The sequence below is a fragment of the Camelus dromedarius genome, chromosome 2 (genome assembly GCF_036321535.1).
Source record: "Camelus dromedarius isolate mCamDro1 chromosome 2, mCamDro1.pat, whole genome shotgun sequence".
In the NCBI taxonomy this organism is placed as follows: domain Eukaryota; kingdom Metazoa; phylum Chordata; class Mammalia; order Artiodactyla; family Camelidae; genus Camelus; species Camelus dromedarius.
This window is the reverse complement of record NC_087437.1, coordinates 72,453,978-72,472,183: the sequence shown is the minus strand read 5'-3', so window position 1 is coordinate 72,472,183 and position 18,206 is coordinate 72,453,978. Positions and strand designations below refer to the sequence as shown.

The following is an 18,206-nucleotide window of genomic DNA, read 5'->3' as shown; positions in this document are numbered from 1 at the left end:
AATTGTTGAGTAAATTGATAAATATGTTTTAACTGGAGACATAATTTATCAAAAGAAAAAAATACACTGCACTTACTTTTCAGCTACATTGGTGTATCGTTAAAGGGAAAATAGGATCCTTACCACCTCAAGCTTGCACTGCTGCCCATCTACGACTCAGCAATCTCTGTTGTAACCTTTCACGTAACTGTGTTTATGCTGATATGCACACTTTTCTGACCAAGGCAAACCTCCACTTTTACTCCACTTATGTAAATTTTTCCATCCTCAAAGACAGTTTCCCCCAGAAATTGCCCCAGGACCACTCTATGCTTCCCTTGACTAGATATGTAAAAACTTGGGGATAAAAAGGAAAAATCAGATTATTTCCTCTCGGCTTTTGTTTCCTATTGTTTCCCAACTTCTTCCAAAGAAAAGTGAGGGAATGAGGGCAAGGGGACTCCTTTCCTCCATATTTTTCCAGTAAGACAAGTATACATTTTATGCTGAATTTAACAAACTGAATTGTTTAAAAGAGCAAGCCAAGTGTTGCATAATAGACTTTCATGCCCCCAAACAATGTGATTTTATCTTTTGTTAAAATTGAAGTATAATCAGTTTACAATGTTTCATCAATTTCTGATGTACAACATGATGTTTCAGTCATATATGTACAAAATTATTCCTTTTCATATTCTTTTTATATAGGTTACTACAGATATTGAATATAGTTCCCTGTGCTACACAGTAGAATCTTGTTTATCTATTTCATATATAATAGTACCTGCAAATATCAGGCTACCAATTTATCCCTTTCCACCCCTTCCCCTTCTGGTAACCATAAGTTTATTTTCTATGTGAGTATGTTTCTGTTTTGTAAATAAGTTCATTTGTGCCCTTTTTTTTTTTAGATTCCACATGTAAGTAATATCACATGCTATTTTTCTTTCTCTTTCTGGTTTACTTAACTGAGTACAATCATCTCTAGGTCCAGACATGTTGCTGCAAATGGCATTTTATTTTTTAAGGCTGAGTAGTATTCCACTGTATAAATATACCACAACTTCTTTATCCAGTCATCTGTTGATGGGCATTTAGGTTGTTTCCATGTCTTGGCTATTGTAAATAGTGCTGCTGTGAACATTAGGATGCATGCATCTTTTTGAATTAGAGCTTATTCTGGATGTATGCCCAAGAATGGGATTGCTGGATCATATGGTAAGTCTATTTTTAATTTTTTAAGAAATCTCCATACTGTTTTCCATAATGGCCAAACCAAACTACATTCCCACCAACAATGAAGGAAAGTTCCCTTTTCTCCACATTCACATCTAGCATTTATCATTTGTGGACTTTTGAATGATGGCCATTCTGACTGGTGTGAGGTGATACCGCATTGTAGTTTTAATTTGCATTTCTCTGACAGTTAGCAATATTGTGCATTTTTCCATGTGTCTATTGGACATTTGTATGTCTTCATGGGAGAATTGCTTGTTTAGGTCTTCTGCCCATGTTTGGATTGGGAGATCAAGCCTTTGTTGGTTTCATTTGCAAAAATTTTCTCCCATTCCATAGGTTGTCTTTTTGTTTTACTTATGGTTTCCTTTGCTGTGCAGAAGCTTGTAAGTTTAATTAGGTCTCATTTGTTTATTTCTGCTTTTATTTCTATTGCCTGAGTAGACTGCCCTAGGAGAACATTGCTAGGATTTATGTCAGAGAATGTTTTGCCTATATTTTCTTTTAGGAGGTTTATTATGTCTTGTCTTATATTTAAGTCTTTAAGTCATTTTGAGTTTATTTTTATGTATGGTGTGAGGGAGTGTTCTAACTGCATTGATTTACATGTGGCTGTCCAGTTTTCCCAACACCACTTGCTGAAGAGACTGTCTTTTCTCTATTGTATATTCTTGCCTCCTTTGTTGAAGATTAATTGACAATTACTGGGGTTTATTGGGGACCATTAGTGGGTTTATTTCTGGGCTCTCTATTCTGTTCTATTGATCCATATATCTGTTTTTTGTGCCAATATCATGCTGTTTTGATTACTGTAGCTCTGTAGTATTATCTGAAGTCTGAGAGGGACAATGTGATTTTAGATTTGCCAAATTTATAGAAGGAAAAGAAAAATGTTCCATATATTTTTCCATTTAAAAAAGTTAATCATTTTTAACCTTATTTTCCTAACTTACAGTTTTTGATGCACATTTGGAAATTAAACATGTATTCTCTCATGAGATGATTTACATCATGTTATTTAATATCTGTAGGGCTGTTTAATAGTTTATAGGTTTAGAAACATGATAAGGTTTCCAAGAACCAAGAAGTTTCCCCAGGAATCTTGGAAAAAGGATAGAAATTATTTTGGAGTTTTTGAAGTATTGGGGCACTAAAACTGAGATTCTTAAGTGAAAAGGAAAAGAATGGGAGCAAAGTTTTTTATGCCTCTAGACTGGGAGTGTAACCTCAGATTCCTATAGGAGTCAAGGGAGGTTAATTAAAACAAAGAGTTTAACAAGAATAAGGGGTTGTAGGATCTGTGTCAAAGTTGAACTCAAGCACTAGGTGGTAGAAAATAGAATAGCTAGGAAGATATGGAACTGCCTCTGTAGCACTGGGATAATAGTTTGTGGTTAGTGAAAATTAATGTTTTTAAGTGTAAGTCTTGGAGATACTGCTCAAATGCCTAAAAATGTCCTTTGACCAAGCCCAGGGTAATTTTTCCCAAGTTTGTCAATGGAGTTACCAACTTGACTTGAAGCTCTTGAGACTTCTATCCCTTCCATCTCACTTGGAATTGAGATTCTCAAGTAAAGAGTAAAGGAATTAGAACATAAGTTGTGCCTCTGGACTATTTTAAAAGGTCTTATCTCTGCCTTGGGTGCTTCAGTGAAACTCCTCATGCTCTGTCTTTTTATGCACTTCTAAGCTATGGTCCTGGCCTCTTGGTCTTGGATCTGGTTTTCTCCCATGACACACACTCCCACCCTCTTGAATGAATTCTTCGTTGGGACTACTTAACTCACAACTTCACTTTCCCCAAGAGTCTGTTTTGTTTCCCATTTGCCCTACAATCTTTTCCTTTGTGAGGCGTCATGTTCTTCTCTGATTCAGTGCCAGCTTTCAGAAACCCAGCCAAGAGCAAAGCCCTCAAGTCACCACGTGCTGATGAAAGGAATTTAGGCAAGGATAATGTTGCAAGAAAACTAAGGAAACTGGGAGAAAAGGCTACCCAAGAAGAGCAAGAGCTCTTGTAAGAGTGGATGGGTGGACAAAGAGCCTTCTGCACGTTGGCAATGATGGCAGCCAACAGGACTGGTTTTTACAACAGTTAGGCAGCTCTCCAGTTAGCAGAAAGGTTCCTGCACCTGCATGGCAAATTATGCTTGAACTTGTCATTGAATGCAGCCATAAGGAAGTAAGTGGAGAGGAGAAGCATAGCTCCAGGATGGGAAAGCTCAAATACCTGCCACAGCGAACATAAAGCACTCTAGACCCTCACTGGAAAATAGAAAGGAAATGGGGAAGGGACAACTCTTAAGATCGTTAGTGGAAGGAAACTTTTATCAAAGATCACTGAGAAAGCATGTACACGCTTTGTTGTCCTTCCTCTGAGGTCTGCCTGCTGGGAAGAAAAGCTACAGATGTTTCCTCAATGAAGCACTCTGGAGATAGCAGAGTAACGCAGCTATTCTAGACTGGGAGCCAGAAGCCCAGGTACGCTTTCGGTTGTAACTGCCAATGTGCCACCTCCCACAAGTGAGTTACGCCTCTAAACCTTGACTTCCCCATTTACAGAAATGGAGGATATAAGAATATTCATCTTATAGTATTGCTGAGCAAAATACAAGAGGGTATGCAAAAGAACTTTCAAATACTAAAGTATCTTATCAATTTGAAGTTGCATTATAACAATGTTTTGGCACTTAATGGTGTTTGTACAAAGTGTTTGTGATTTAAAGGATGCAAGTTAGAAAGACACTTTGGAGTTTCAGTCCAAAAAGTTGTGAGTCTTAAAGGAGACCTCCAGCCAGTTAGAAACAGGTAATATAATAGTATAATGGGTTTTGGAGTCAGACCTCAGTACAAATCCAAAATCTGCAATGTCATAACTACATGATCATAAATTGTCCCTTTTCATGTCCACATGTCTTCATCTGTGACTAATTCTTGGCAGTTTTCAGTACTAAATAAGAAAGCATAGCAGAGCATAATGTTAATTTTCTTTTACTTTCTTTTTTTTTTTTTTTTCATAAATGAGAAGCAATAACCAACAACTTTTGATTAACCAGGCAGAAACTGCTGTGTCAGATACAATAATATTTTTATCATCAAAAAAGAATAAAATTGGGCAAAGACTGGATGTAAAGGCTCAGAAAAATCTCTCCTAAAGGGCAAATCAATCAAATCTTTGCATAAGATTGAGAAGACACACACAAGAGGAAAAACAAACAAAAATGTGAGTTTTGATGATAAAGGTGGAAGAATATCTCATCTTAAGTGTATTTTCCGCCTTTTATCATCTGTATCATAATAATTTGTTTTACTTAATTTTATATGCACAATGAAACGGTTCCAATAAATAATTATCAGTAAATAAAGAATTCTTACTTTCTTTACCCAGCAGAGCATATCTGCCTGAAATTTTGCTCCTTTGTTCTGACCAGTCACTCATACTCACCTGGTATGTTAATAGAAAATTATTGCAAGTGAATCCAGCAAGGACTGAATATAAATAACCTCTCCTCTCTAGCAAAACCTCAACCTGGACTTATGTGACAGATACCTGTTAGAGTCATCTGATGGTAAAATTAGATGAATAAATATTTTCAAGAGCTTAGTTGCTGGAAATTCTAGACAGGATATAGGCAAAAGTAAGTCTGGGTCTTCAGGAAACAAACAAATTCAGTGACTGTGTTTTACAGTCACCACTGTTATTCAGAATTCCATCCACTGTAACTTACTTCCTCATTTCATGATAACAACCCTGAGTGAGCATTGTTTCTGAAATAACGCAAGATCCCAAAGACAGTAATTCTTTCTTATATGATTAAGGATATCTGTATATCAAAGCACTTTCATAAACTGTATTCCATTTATTGTCACTTTACATATTAGGAGACTGAGGTTCAGAAATGTGATGGGACTGACTCAACGTCTCATAGCTAGTTAGTGGCAAAGGCAGGACTCAAATCCCTTTCTTGCAATGCCCAGTACTTTCCCTTTTTCAGTATATATTGTCTGAAAGAATGTCAGATACATGAAAAAAGTAAATTACATTTTTTTCACTTTAGTTAGGGGGAGACATCCTGACTCATCGTAGACTTTATTCTATTGCTTTATCCTTGCTCATTTATTTGTCATCTGTTCTAAAGATAAAGAAAAGAAAAAAACCTATTACAACAGAAAGTTCATAAAGGGACCTATTTAAAAAACATGCCTCAAAAATGAGCAAATAACATTAGACCATGAATCTGTCACTTACTTCATCTATTTAATGTTTTAAACTTGTGCCAAATTTACTTGACACTTGAAAAAGATAACTGAACATCAGCCATTTATCTCACTTGTATACAGTTTATTGGAAAATATGCCCTCAAATACAGACATGAGCTATGTTTTTTTCTGTAAATTGCCAACACTTAGAACAGAGCCTGGCGCACACTGGATGCTTGGCAACTATTTGTTGAATTAATGAAAGTATAAACTGTGCAGTGGTGATAGGAGGCTGAGAAGGAGTCATGAAAGAAAAGAGGAAAGAATTGTATATTGCAGACATGGCCTTCCTTCTTGTATCTGCCTGGATGATGGCAACAAAAAATTACCCAACTTTGGCAACAGACACCCAATTGGGAAGTTTTCTATTTCAAAAATATGATACTTCTTTTCCAAAGAAATCAGAGAACAAAGTTGACTGAATTTGGTGTCCTTGTACATTCAAGTATCATGAATAATGGATCTCTTAAGGACATTTCTATCGTATATCAGAAGCAAAAACAAAAAGGAATTATCTACTTCTTATACAACATGGTTCTTGAGTTATTCAAGTGCTTCTCAAACTCTTATGTGCATGTGAACCACCTGGAGAACTTATGGAAACAAAGTGCCCATAGATTTGATTCAATGAGTCTGCAGTGGGACTGAGATTCCGAATTACAACAGCTCCCACATGTCGCCAACACTGCTGTTGCATCAGTCACTCTACAAGTAGTATGTGTTTTGTTTACTTTGGGAGGAATTTCAACATTTTCCTTCATCTTCACCAAAATCTTACCATTTCAGTATTAATATATACTCAACATCAGACATGAGGTTCTGCCATGTCCCTTAGGTAAAACTCTGGATTGGTCCTTCATTCTTCCTGGATCATCAGTTATATTTAGGTCACCACATCAGACTATGTGAGATATTCTGATTAGTCAATCTTAATATTATGACATTTTTCATCATTGAGAAATTAAATTAACCACGTTAGGAAATCACTGACATCCTACCTGAATATGACTGATCATCCTGAAATAAACATGGCTTTGTTAACAGGTCATCTAGCCATCAGAAAAATTCCCTTTAAAGAAATTTTTTTTTTTTTTTCAGTTTTTTGCTGTTACCTCAGGTTGTGAACTGGGCCACACCTCTCTGAAATCTAAGGCTAAGCAACCAACAACCAACTATTTTCAATCATGGTCTCTTTAGGTGGTGTAGAGTTTCAAAAACAATTTTTACAGTGAAATTGAATATCATAAAGAAGTGAAACTGGCAAAAGATTGACATTATTTAAAAGTTATACTCCAATTATAGGCTAATCACATTTTATATTATTTAAAAATTATAGTCAATCAAGGTTATCTTTCTTCCAGTAGTTCTCAGACTTGAGAATCAAAATCACCTGGAAGAATTCTTAAACCACAAATGCTGGGCCCTGCCTTCAGTTACTGCTTCATTAAATCCGGGTGGCACATGGTAATTTGCATTTCTGACTAATTCCAAAGTGATGTTCTATGCCACACGTTCTCGGCCTCAACACCGCTGAACCCTGGGATGGATGGTTCTTTGTTGTGGGGGGTTGTCCTGTGCCTTGTGGAAGGTTTAGCCATATCCCTTGGTCTCTTCTTTAGCCATGCTCCGTTCTTACAGTATACTCATCTTCCTCCCAGTTCCTTTCCCATTCTCACTCCAAAGACTGTCCAAGCCATGAAGTCATCACCAGGGGACTATCCCTATTACTAGTGTGTAGGAGATGAGGAATGTGAGCCTTTCCTGAATGAAGAGATATGTTCCCAGAATCTGACATTATGGATTTGAGTGCATTTTTATTCAATGCCATAATTCCATTGGCTAGTAAATTACTGCTATTGCAGAAGTTCAGGCATATTGAAAGTTAAATAGATTATTACTGATTCTTGAGGACATTATTGTCCTAACACAGTTCCAAGACCTACACAAAAGAACACAAACGGACACTTGAAACACAGTCCAGTCTTGTAACAGGGGTTACCTCGAGATATCAAGTAGGTTGCTTAGGAAACACATGTAATTGGTGTAAGATCACATCCTCTCTCTCTCTCTCTCTGTCTTCCTCTCTTTTTCTCTGTATTTCTCTCTTTCTCACTGTCTGTCTCTCTCTCTCACCGAACTGCACTTCCCCCGATTTAGACAGTATTTTTAAAAATCTTCCTTTGGATCTTACCTTAAAAGTTTATTTTTTGTATCCAAAAAGTATTATGTAATCTTTGTGACTTCATTATGATTGTGTATTTCATTCACTTAATTCACTGAGTTCCTTTTTCTGTGAGGAAAATAATCCAAAAGACTGTGGAAAAATCCAATGAGTAATGGTGCTATTGAAGTAAATAAAAGGTAATTTCTTCCAGTTAATATTTAATTCTCATACTGACCCAGAATTCTTAAGAGAAATTTCTCAAAACATCTTTTTGTTCATTTACTGAAAGAAGTCCATTAACATTGGATTCAGATTTCCATTGAAATAGGAAAAACAACTTGAATTTAGAAACTGTGATTCAGAGACACAGAATGAATCCCAGAAGTCTCACATAATGAAGAGTCATAGAGGGCTGAAGAGAAGAGGGTGGATTCTGTTCAGACAAATTCTCTATCTCTTCCTCCTGCTCCCACCCTCAACACCCCTATTTTAAGCCCTGCCAGGCCCTCTCAACTATGCAGCCTCCTGACCCCCTCTTCCATCTTCCCTTTGCTCTCTGTACCGCAGCCCTACTAAGGATAAATGACTCAATAAGGACTGGGTAAGAAGCCATCTGAAGTGGGAGGCTCTCTTCCCTAAGAGGACATAAGGGAGGTTTTAGAACATGGGCAGGACGAGTCTGAATGGAAGACAAGTACAGAATCCTGCAGGGCCAGGGCAGAGAAGAGCTCTGGGAGCTAAACACAGGATGGTAATACTGATGCTCAAAGGGACCAGCTCCAACAGAGGCAAAGGTCAGAAGAGGCTCTGAGGCTAAAGGAATTGATGCTGAAGGAAGCAGCAAAGCTAGCAAGACTAGTAATTTACATTAGAATAATAAGGTATATTAAATACTTATAAGTTTACATTTTATTTGATATTTTATAATACATATATAAATTTTTACATTTAAAATGTGTTATATATTTAGTTATGTGGGTTTTTTAATAATTGTATGAATTCCAATCACATTTTTAAATAAAATGCGGGAATTTGAAAATAGTGAAACAACTCCATAAAAACTGGCATTGTAATTTTTCTCCATTATTGTGCTCACTTAATCAACATGTCTAAAACTAAAGTGGTATTTAACCTCCAAATACTTTCTCTCCATCAGAACCTGCAGTAAAAGGAATTTCCGTTTCTTCCTAGGCATTCAAACCCTGGGTGTTACCACTAATGCCACCATCTCACTCAGTCTCCATATCCAACTTGCTACCAAGTCTCAAAAGTTCTACCTGTTAAATATTTCTTGAATACACCTCCACCTCCTCTCCATTTTCTGCTGTCTCATCCTCTCTCACTTGAATGACTTCCAGAGACTTTAGATTTGTCTCCCGTCACCCTCTTTTTTCCCTCCAATTAACTATCCAAACATCAGCTAGCGATTTTCTTTATATTATTGTTAGACTGGAGTCCTCACATAGGATGTACATTTTTGTTAGTTTGCTGGTCAGTCAGACTCTATTCCCTACCCCTCCCTGAAGCATAACCCCAATTATTATGTGCTTTTGAGGAAGGTGATCCCACCCATAATCTAAATAGTCCTAACTGGTAGGCCCTTATTGGTTTCAGCCAGTCAGTATGCAGCATTTGTCTGGGGCAGGAAATTGGAGAAAAAGAGCGTGGAGGAGAAATTAACTGGATTGTCAGGGAAAAGCAGCATTCTACTCTTCCAAGAGAGAAGTGGGTGAGATTTCTTTTTTAAAAAAGTCTCTTCCTGATGTGAGCCAGGAAGCACAGAACCTCCAGGAGAACTGGTAGCTATCATATGCAAAAAATGGAACCACAGTTATGTTGACAGCACTGTAAGACATCTGCAGAAAGCAGAGAGGGGGGCAGGTAATGAATTAGTTCATTTGGTCCGTATTTGGGTTGCTGGATAAACTCTTGCCTGAAGCTCACATTACTACTAGAATTTTCTATTATGAGAGCCAGTAATTTTTTTTTTTTTTATGACTTAAGCCCATTTGAATTGCTTCCTGGCCTCTCCTGTCCTCTTTAGTCTCACCCTACCCCTCTAAATGGGACTCTCAGGGCCACATGGCCTTCTTTCAGCAACTTGACCCCATCTAGGGTTTTTCAAAGAGCTTCCTATGTATTGTTCCTTCTGCTTGAAACATTCTTTACCCCTGTGCCATTATCAACGTATTACCTTGTCGCCTGATCTATGAAAATGGATCTGAGCCCTTTCAAAACTTTCCTTTCAGCAGCTGACATGACATTAAATCTTACCATTTGTGGGTGCTGGAGAGAGACTGGAGGAACAAGGGGTTCTTTCCCCGTTCCAGCGCTTCATTTGCCAGGCTCTTGGAGAGCATGGTTGTTGCTTCGGGGCTTGGCCCATGTTTTTCAGCAGTGCTAGGTGCCTGCTTGCCGCAGCTTTCTCCAGCATTTGGCTGCATGTTTTCTTCAATTCTTGACTACAGCAGTAGCTCAGATAGTGCGGGCCTATGTCCTAGCTCAGGTCACTGTTCTCTATACCTTCCCTCAACCACATGGGTACCCATGCTGGCCCAGAGCTGCCCTACCCTGAGCTGCACATGGGAGTGTACTGGGTTCCTGTAGAGGGCATCCTCTCCATACTGTGGTACCTCCAACCCCCACTGTGTACCCCACACTTTCTGCTTGGCTGTCTACCAGTCTGCCTGCCCATCCCCTGCTCAGAGACTGTGGACCAGCTCTGACCCAGCCAATCCAGAAAACCTCTCCACCCTCCAGGGTGCTGTAATGACATCTCCTTCAACCCCCTCTTTCAATGAGAGCTGAACCTTCCTTGGAAGTGTGTCTTTCCTTGGGTATGCTCCCCAGCCCTAAGATATTGTTTAGAGCTCTCTTTCCATCCACATTGTTAGTCTTCTATCTTAGCTTGATCACTTTTATATTAAACTTACCCTGTTTAAATTACCGTCTCCTGATGGGACTCAGACAGCACACCTCCTTTCCTATGGCTGCTCAGATTCCTGGTCTCATTTCCTCCAGCAAACTTTCCCTAACCTCCAGATTAAGTCAGATCCCCATCTTAATTAGCTCTCATTGCATATTGTACTTTTTTTGGTTTGTTTGTGACACTTGCAGCCATAATTAATGATTGTATGGTTATTTGCTTAATATCTTCATTACTATCCTGGAAGGTCAATGAAGAAAGGGAAAATGTCTTTCTTGTACTCATAGCATCTAACACGGTGCCTGGTACAACACAGCAGGCTTTCAGAATACTGATTTTTTGAAAGTATGTTATGTACGTATGTGAATTTTGTTAATTAAGAAACCAAAAATCCCATAGTAGCTATGAATGAGATAAACAGAGAGGATGAATTTAGGCAGATGTCACTCCTTTGCTAAGTTCACTCTGGTAGGGCTAAAAGCATTATAAGTGTTCAATAAAAACTTCATTAACTTATAGCAAAGGAAGCCTATTTCCTCCTACATTTGGACAGCATTCCCTTGTACCACAACAGAAAAATGCTTCAGAAAAGCATTTATATTCTATCAACCTCCTTGGTCTAATGACTGAAGAGGAGCCTTCTTTCCCGTCAGGCTCTTGGTGGAGTAGAACCCAGCCAGAGTACGTGGACCAGGGAAAAGAGAGTTCAGAGTGAGCAAGTTGAAGATGCACAATTATATTTGATCATCAGCTGACCCCTGAGTATTGCTATTCAGCATGTTAACAGTCGTCAAATCAAATAAATCCTGTGACCTCTCAGTCAGGAGAAAGCTCTCTTAAGAGACAGTGCAGTGATGGCTCAATACCAGAGTCTTGAAGGATCTGTTTTTATGATTTTCATTTTTGGCTCATACTGGAATCCAGTGTTTTCTTTATCTATTCACAGCCTTTTAATATGAATGGTCTTTCCTGATCAGCAGTTTATGGGCATCTTTCCAAACATCAATTTGATGTTTCCTGAAGAATAACTGCCTCTTTTTGTGAAGCCCCCAAAGGGAGTTTCACATGCACGCAAGAGACCAGACTGTGTATCAGGACGTCTATAATGGACAGTTGTTGGTTTTTCTCCCCACAGTCAAGACCCTAATCTCGTGGTCACAGGACCCTGATTTGGTTTGAGGCAGTCATCCTTCCTCATGCTTCTGTCAACACGTGTAGGGTGAAGCTGACTTCACCCCTGGCTCCGGGGATGCCCTTGTGACCAAAATTCAGACAATACAGTTCTGCGTTACAGTTTAGTCTGGTCATAACTGGAGTCAAGATTCAAGTGGACATAGGATCCAAGTCTGCACAATCCATCTCTGACTTGTAGTTCTGAGGCTTCACTTTGATCTTCCTGAGACAAGGACTGGAATTTAGAGTTTCAAAGATATATGTTCTGGAGCTGCTACAGACAGAGCCTGGCTGAGGACTGATCCAAAATAGAGGTGAGAAGAACCAGAAGACAGACAAAAATAATCCAGATTCTGACAGTTTTATTGTAAGCTTCTCATCAAGGTGCTCCAAAGGTGAGAGTCTAGACTTTTCAGTTATGTGAGCTCATAAATTCAGTTATTAAGTAACCAATTTACCATGTTAAGCATACCTTTCAATCTTGGTGAAAACCTGTCCAGCTGTTTTCAGGTGTAAATTGATGAGCACGAACAGATGAGAGACAGAAAATAAATTTTGCTCACATAGATTGGGACAATTAAATAGTGATCAGGTACTGAGGTAGGATATGCTTATATCAGTGATTTATTTACTTAAAATAGGTTTTGTAACATTTGAGAGATGGTAAAGATATCAAAATATAGGCTGCCCCTAATGTCTGCAGACAGGCAAATATAATAGATTGCACATGGATATTACAACACAACAGAGTAATTACGGACACATTTATTTGACCTAAATACCTCTTATGATCTAGTTAAGGGTTTTAAGACTGATTAATAGACAACACTATTGAATAATACACATGTCTTAGTTCTTTTGCAATGCTATAACAAAAATGTCATAAACTGGGTGGTTTAAACAACATTTATTTCTCACAGTTTCGAAGGCTGGAAGTCCAAGTTCAAGGTACCTGCAGATTCGGTGTCTGGCTTCCTGGTTCATACATGACTGTCTTCTTGCTGTATCTCCACATGTCTTCATGTGATGGAAGAGGTAAGGGAGCCCTCTGGAGTGTCTTTTATAAGGGTACTAATCCCACTTCATGAGGGCTCCACCTTCATGACCTAACCATCTTCCAAAGGCCCCACCTCCTTAATACCATCACATTGGGAATTAGGTTTCAACATGAGTTTTGAGGGGACAAAAACATTAAGCCTATAGCATCATGGGTATGTGTTTGCCAAGAAAATACCCACTAAATAAAAAATACTGTTTAGGTGATTCAAAAAGTAGAAAACAGAAAAGAGAGAGAAATAGAGAGCTAGATTTAGAGATAGGTAAAGAAAGAGAGAAAGAGGAAGAAAGAAGGTGGAAAGGAAAAAAGGAATGTAGGAAAGAAAGAAAAAAGAATGGAAGAAAACAAAATTTAATTTACTCAACAAATTTTTTCTGAGTACTTATTCTGTACCAGGGATCTGGGAACATGAAGTCAAAAAAACAAAATAAAAAAAAAGCTACTGTTTCTATCCTTGAGAAGCTGAGTGTGGTACAGAATACAAACATAAAAACAATAAGACAAAAAATATTTATATATAGTAGGTTAGGTTAGTAAAATGCAAAAGTATGTACCAGATGTTACAATAACAAAGAAGCATGAGAAATGAATCCTGCCTAGAAAGGACTTCACAGGGGAGGTGACCTTCCAGCTGGATGTTAACCATCGAGTAGGAGTTTCTGAGGCAGAGAATGTACCAGTCCATTCACAGCACAGGTCCACAGCTTCAGGGCCCCATGCAGGGCAGATGGCTTCTAACTAAGCAGAAAACAGACCAAATCTCTCTGGGGAATGAAAGACAACAAGATGTTCCAGAAGGGGTAGACCCAACCAAGTCTTGTCCCTTTTTCAAACTTACAAATCAAGTCAAACACATCTCTTTGAGGAAGGGCAGAGGTTAGAAAACTTAAGGCAAAGGTTATTATTTTTTTTTGTTCTCTTTAAACTTTGAGCTCAATACTTTAGCCTATGGACCACCAGTGGCGTGAAATATCTCTTGGGGAAGAAGATCAGAAATTCATAAGGACAGTTCTGTTCTTATCTTCATGATGTTGCTTTCCCCAAATACTAACTGCACTTTAAAATGAGGGAAAATAAATAGGTAGTTAAGTTAAATATTATTGAGTCTTTATGGCCATAGTCACTTCTACACAACAGTCCAAGCATTATCAATGACAAAACTAGTATTTTGTGTTATCTGTCCAAATACATCTCTCTCTCATTTGAATCCAGACTTGGGAGCTGAAACAGGAAGTTGTTTATTATCCCCCTAAAATCTCAATAGGAGGATTTTAAATATGAAAATGACATAAGATAGGCTATGTTTTTGAAAAGATAATTCTGGCTGCTGAGTGAAGAATGTGTCTTAGGCAGTCAAGGTAGGAGGTGGGAAAGTTGGGGAAGTTCTTACCATCACAGGAAGAAATTACAGTGGTTGTGAATAGGGTGATAGTAAAGGATATGGTGATGAATGGAGAAGATAAGGATACATTTTTGAGGATGAATTAGCTGATGGGCTGAAGTAACAGGAAGAATAAAAGGAAAATCATAGATGTTTCCTAGGTTTTGGACATAACTAAACAGATAGGATGTCATTTACTTAAACCAAAAAGAAAGCAGAGGCAGGCTTGAAAGAGGAAGGAGATTAAGAGTTTTGTGCTTGACATGTTAAGTTTGAGATTTATATCAGGCATTTAAGTAAAGTTTTCAGTTAAAGAGTTAGATCTGTGACGCTGGAGCTTAGATGAGGGCCAGAGATATAAACTGAAAGATATGAAGGGTGTGCCTTTAGAAGACAACTCATAAACTATAAACCTAATTCTTAAAATGTAGGAATAATGTACACATTCCACACTTGAAGTTATTTCTTGTGAAGCAATACAAATGAAAATATATTTTAGGCATTGTTTCTTTAAAAGAAGTTAGAATTTTTATCTCTCTAAACTTGCCATTCAGGGCATTTTTTTGACAATATAAGGACACCACAAGGAGCACTTGAGCACTGCAATTGAGGATGAAATTAAAGACAAGAGTACATTGATAATCTTGACGGCAGTAAACACATATAAGATGTGGATGGCACGATCTTATACAGTCAGTGATGCATATCTGTCCCTAGCTCAGAGTCTACACATGTCCCCAGCTCCCCAGCTGAGATAGTATCTCTTCATGGGAAAAAAAATTCTTCAAATCTTACACGTGGCTATCACATGAACTGTGCTATCTCTGCCCCAGTTTCTAATTTAGGATTTAAACCTCTAAAACGAAATGCTGCAGCTACTAAGGGTGAATTCTCTAGTTGACCTAAAATGAGTTGACTGCTAGTTATTTTTCCAGCAAAAATGGGTTTATTGGCGATCAGCAAAGAATTTCAATTTGAGATCTGCATTCATGGCGAGCCACGTGCAAGTCCCTGCACAGAAAGAGAAGAACTCTTATAAAGGGGAAAAGGAAGTTGGGAAGACTATAGTGAACAAAGAGTCCATGGGTTTTCATTGGTTGAATTATTGCCAGAAAAAAAGAGGAGGTCTCAGGGTGTGAGAGCGCCCCCTTCTGGTATTCCAACTTTATTTAATTGAGGTTTCTGTTCATTAACTTTTTACAGTATTTAAGAAGTAAGTAAAAATGACTTGCTGAAATTCGTGCTGTCTAGATGTCATCTAATCTCATGAGTCTATGGGTACAAATAAGGTGACATTAATATTGGTAATCCAAATTTTGCCAACTTGTCTCCTAGTGCCTGACTCAGGACTTTGGTCAGTTTCTGCCTCCTTGTCCCTCCAGTCAAAATATCTTCCAGTTACTTCTTGAAGCATCTCTAGAAAGTTATCAGATGTGCTCAGGAGCACATGTCCTTTGAGACTGATATTTGATTCATTTATGGGGGGTACGTCTCCATGACCACTTTTGCAAGTGGTGAGAACAGTGCCTCCCAGTCTTGGGTCCTGTCTCCTGTTGCTCCCAAAGCTGCAAAGCTTTAGGGTGTTAAATCAACTCCTGCACCCTTCAGTTTCTCCACAATGCCTGAGCTACCCAGGGTTACTTGCAGAAATAGGTATATATTCCAAACATTTCGGACTGGAACTTCCAAAGGTGTAATAATTTCATGGTTCTGGATCTAACTATAGAGACTTCTACATGTCTTGCAGCACAGTGACATTTTTCTCTGACACTATCATTCTCACGGAGGAATACAGAATAGGGCATTTATGTTTGTGATACAGAAAATCACAAAAGGAACATTCAAGCATAGGTCCAGTCTCTCATTTTTTCTCTTGTTTTTTTTCTATCTATTTTCTCTTTCTGTCATGACTCAAAGAATGCCGCTTCTCTTTTTGTGGCTCGCACCCAGTTTCCATTACCCAGGACTTCATGCCACTCATTATTTCTTCTCCTAGGTTTTACATCAGTCTCTCTACTGGCTTCTTTTCCTCAGCCTCCAGACATGTTTAATTCTGCATATAAAACTATAAATGTCAATGATGTCAGCATCATGGTGCCATAAGATGTCTTCCTCTATGACTTCCGTTTTAACAACCAATTAGGCATCCATCCACAAACAAAAGTACCTCTATAGAAGGTGTGGCTCCAACATTATATACCAAGGGTGCCAGCAGGAGTTTCCTTCACCTCTGCACTTGGTAATAGGCAGACAGACTTCAGTACAGTCTGTGAAACTAGCAGGAGCCAGCAAATCTGCCCCAACCCTCTTGGCCACAAGTCAGGGAAAATCTGGAGAGTGATGACTTGGCAGAAGGCCATGAACAAAAGAGAGTTTGTAGAAGACCAGGCTTCCAACAGAAAATTACAGCATGCCATTGGAGCAAAAGAAAATGATAAGTTTGGATGCACAGGAAAGGACAAGACAAACACTGCCAGCACCATCCCTTCCCCAAGGCTACACAGCACAGGGATAAACTAGCTGCTGGTGACTCCCCTGAGAGTGAAAGAGAAAGTGGTGAGTGAGTGCCTGGCTACCCCAGCTGTGTGGGACACTGCTGGAGAAACCCAGTTCTCTCCAGTAGTACCCAAAGTACTGAGGTGGGACATCCATGATCTGGGGGTGGGGGGATAGATCAGGAAAGAGGCAGATAAGAATATCAAAGGGCATTAAAGAGATTTAGTTTCTGCTGACTCTTCTCAGGACTTCAGCAGGAAATTCACCTATAAGCCTCTGGAAAAACCTCACCCAAGAATCTCCCACCACAGATCTATGGGCACGCCCAAATGACCCAAGTGCCAAAGTCATACTCCTTCAACTCTGCAGTCAGTTCTGCATGCTATTGAGTGTGGCAGCAAGAGTGAACGCCAATAAACAGAATGCTTTCAGGAAACCAGATCAGGATCTGTGACAAGGGAGAAACCGCAAACTTGAACTGTAGCGCTACCTTCCGGAAAACAAAAGAGAGGTTTTCAGCAGCCATCCTGGTGCGATGTAAGAATCACAGGAAACACAAATACTTAAGAATTCTGCCTCAAAAAAGAAAAAGAAGTGTGGAGCAGGTATATGCATACAAGGTTGGAGAAAACTCCAGCTACACCAGGACCACCAGTACATCCCACCCAAAAGTAACTAGTAAATATTGGAGGAGGTGTCTGTTATTTCAAATATGAAAGCAGCAAAGGAAAAATCCAAGGAGAGTGAGAAATCTAGGAAATCACGTCATCATCAAAAGATAAAAATAATCCTCCAATAACTAAACTCAAAGATACGGAATTTTGCAATCTAGCTAATAAAAAATTCAAAATACCTATTTTGAGGTAACTCAACAAGCTACAAGAAAATACCAAAAGACAATTCAACAAAATCATGAAAACAATACATGAACAAAATGACAAGTTTAATGAAGAGATAACAGTCATAAAAATATACCAAGCAGAAATTCCAGAGCTGAAATATTCAATGAATAAAATGACAAATGCAACAGAGAGCATCTATACCAGAGTACACCAAATGGAAGATAGAAACCATGTTCCAGAGGATAGCAACTTTGAAATAACCCAATCAGAGGAGAACAAATTTTAAAAAATTAAAAAGAACAAAGAAAGTCTATGTGATCTACAGGATTCCATCAAACATACAAATATTAGAATAATTGGGATTCCAAAAGGAGGAGAGGAGAAGAAAGGGGCAGAAAACTTATTTAAAGAAATAATAGCTGAGAACTTTCCAAACCTGTGGAGAGACTAGGGCATCCAAATTCATGAAGTAGATCACCATTTTATCTCAATGCCAAAGACCTTCTAAAAGACACATTACAATGAAACTATCAAAAATCAAAGACAAAAAGAGAATCTTAAAAGCAGCCAGAGGAAAAAGGATTGAAATCTACAAAGGAATCCTTATTAGGCTATCAGCAGATTTCTTAGCAGAAACCCTACAGGCCAAAAGAAAATAAAATGACATATTAAAAGTATAGAAAGAAAAAAAAATG

The 18,206-nt window shown here is 38.4% G+C and overlaps 1 long non-coding RNA gene across 1 annotated transcript in view; it reads left to right on the top strand.

Moving 5' to 3' along the window:
* The first annotated feature begins 11,796 nt into the window (after nucleotides 1-11,796).
* The window catches only part of LOC135323235 (uncharacterized), a 53,523-nt gene continuing 47,113 nt past the window's right edge, over nucleotides 11,797-18,206 (top strand). The window contains exons 1-2 of the long non-coding RNA XR_010384533.1: nucleotides 11,797-12,130; nucleotides 12,656-12,770. This is a non-coding gene — a long non-coding RNA (uncharacterized LOC135323235). The remainder of the gene's footprint in view (nucleotides 12,131-12,655; nucleotides 12,771-18,206) is intronic.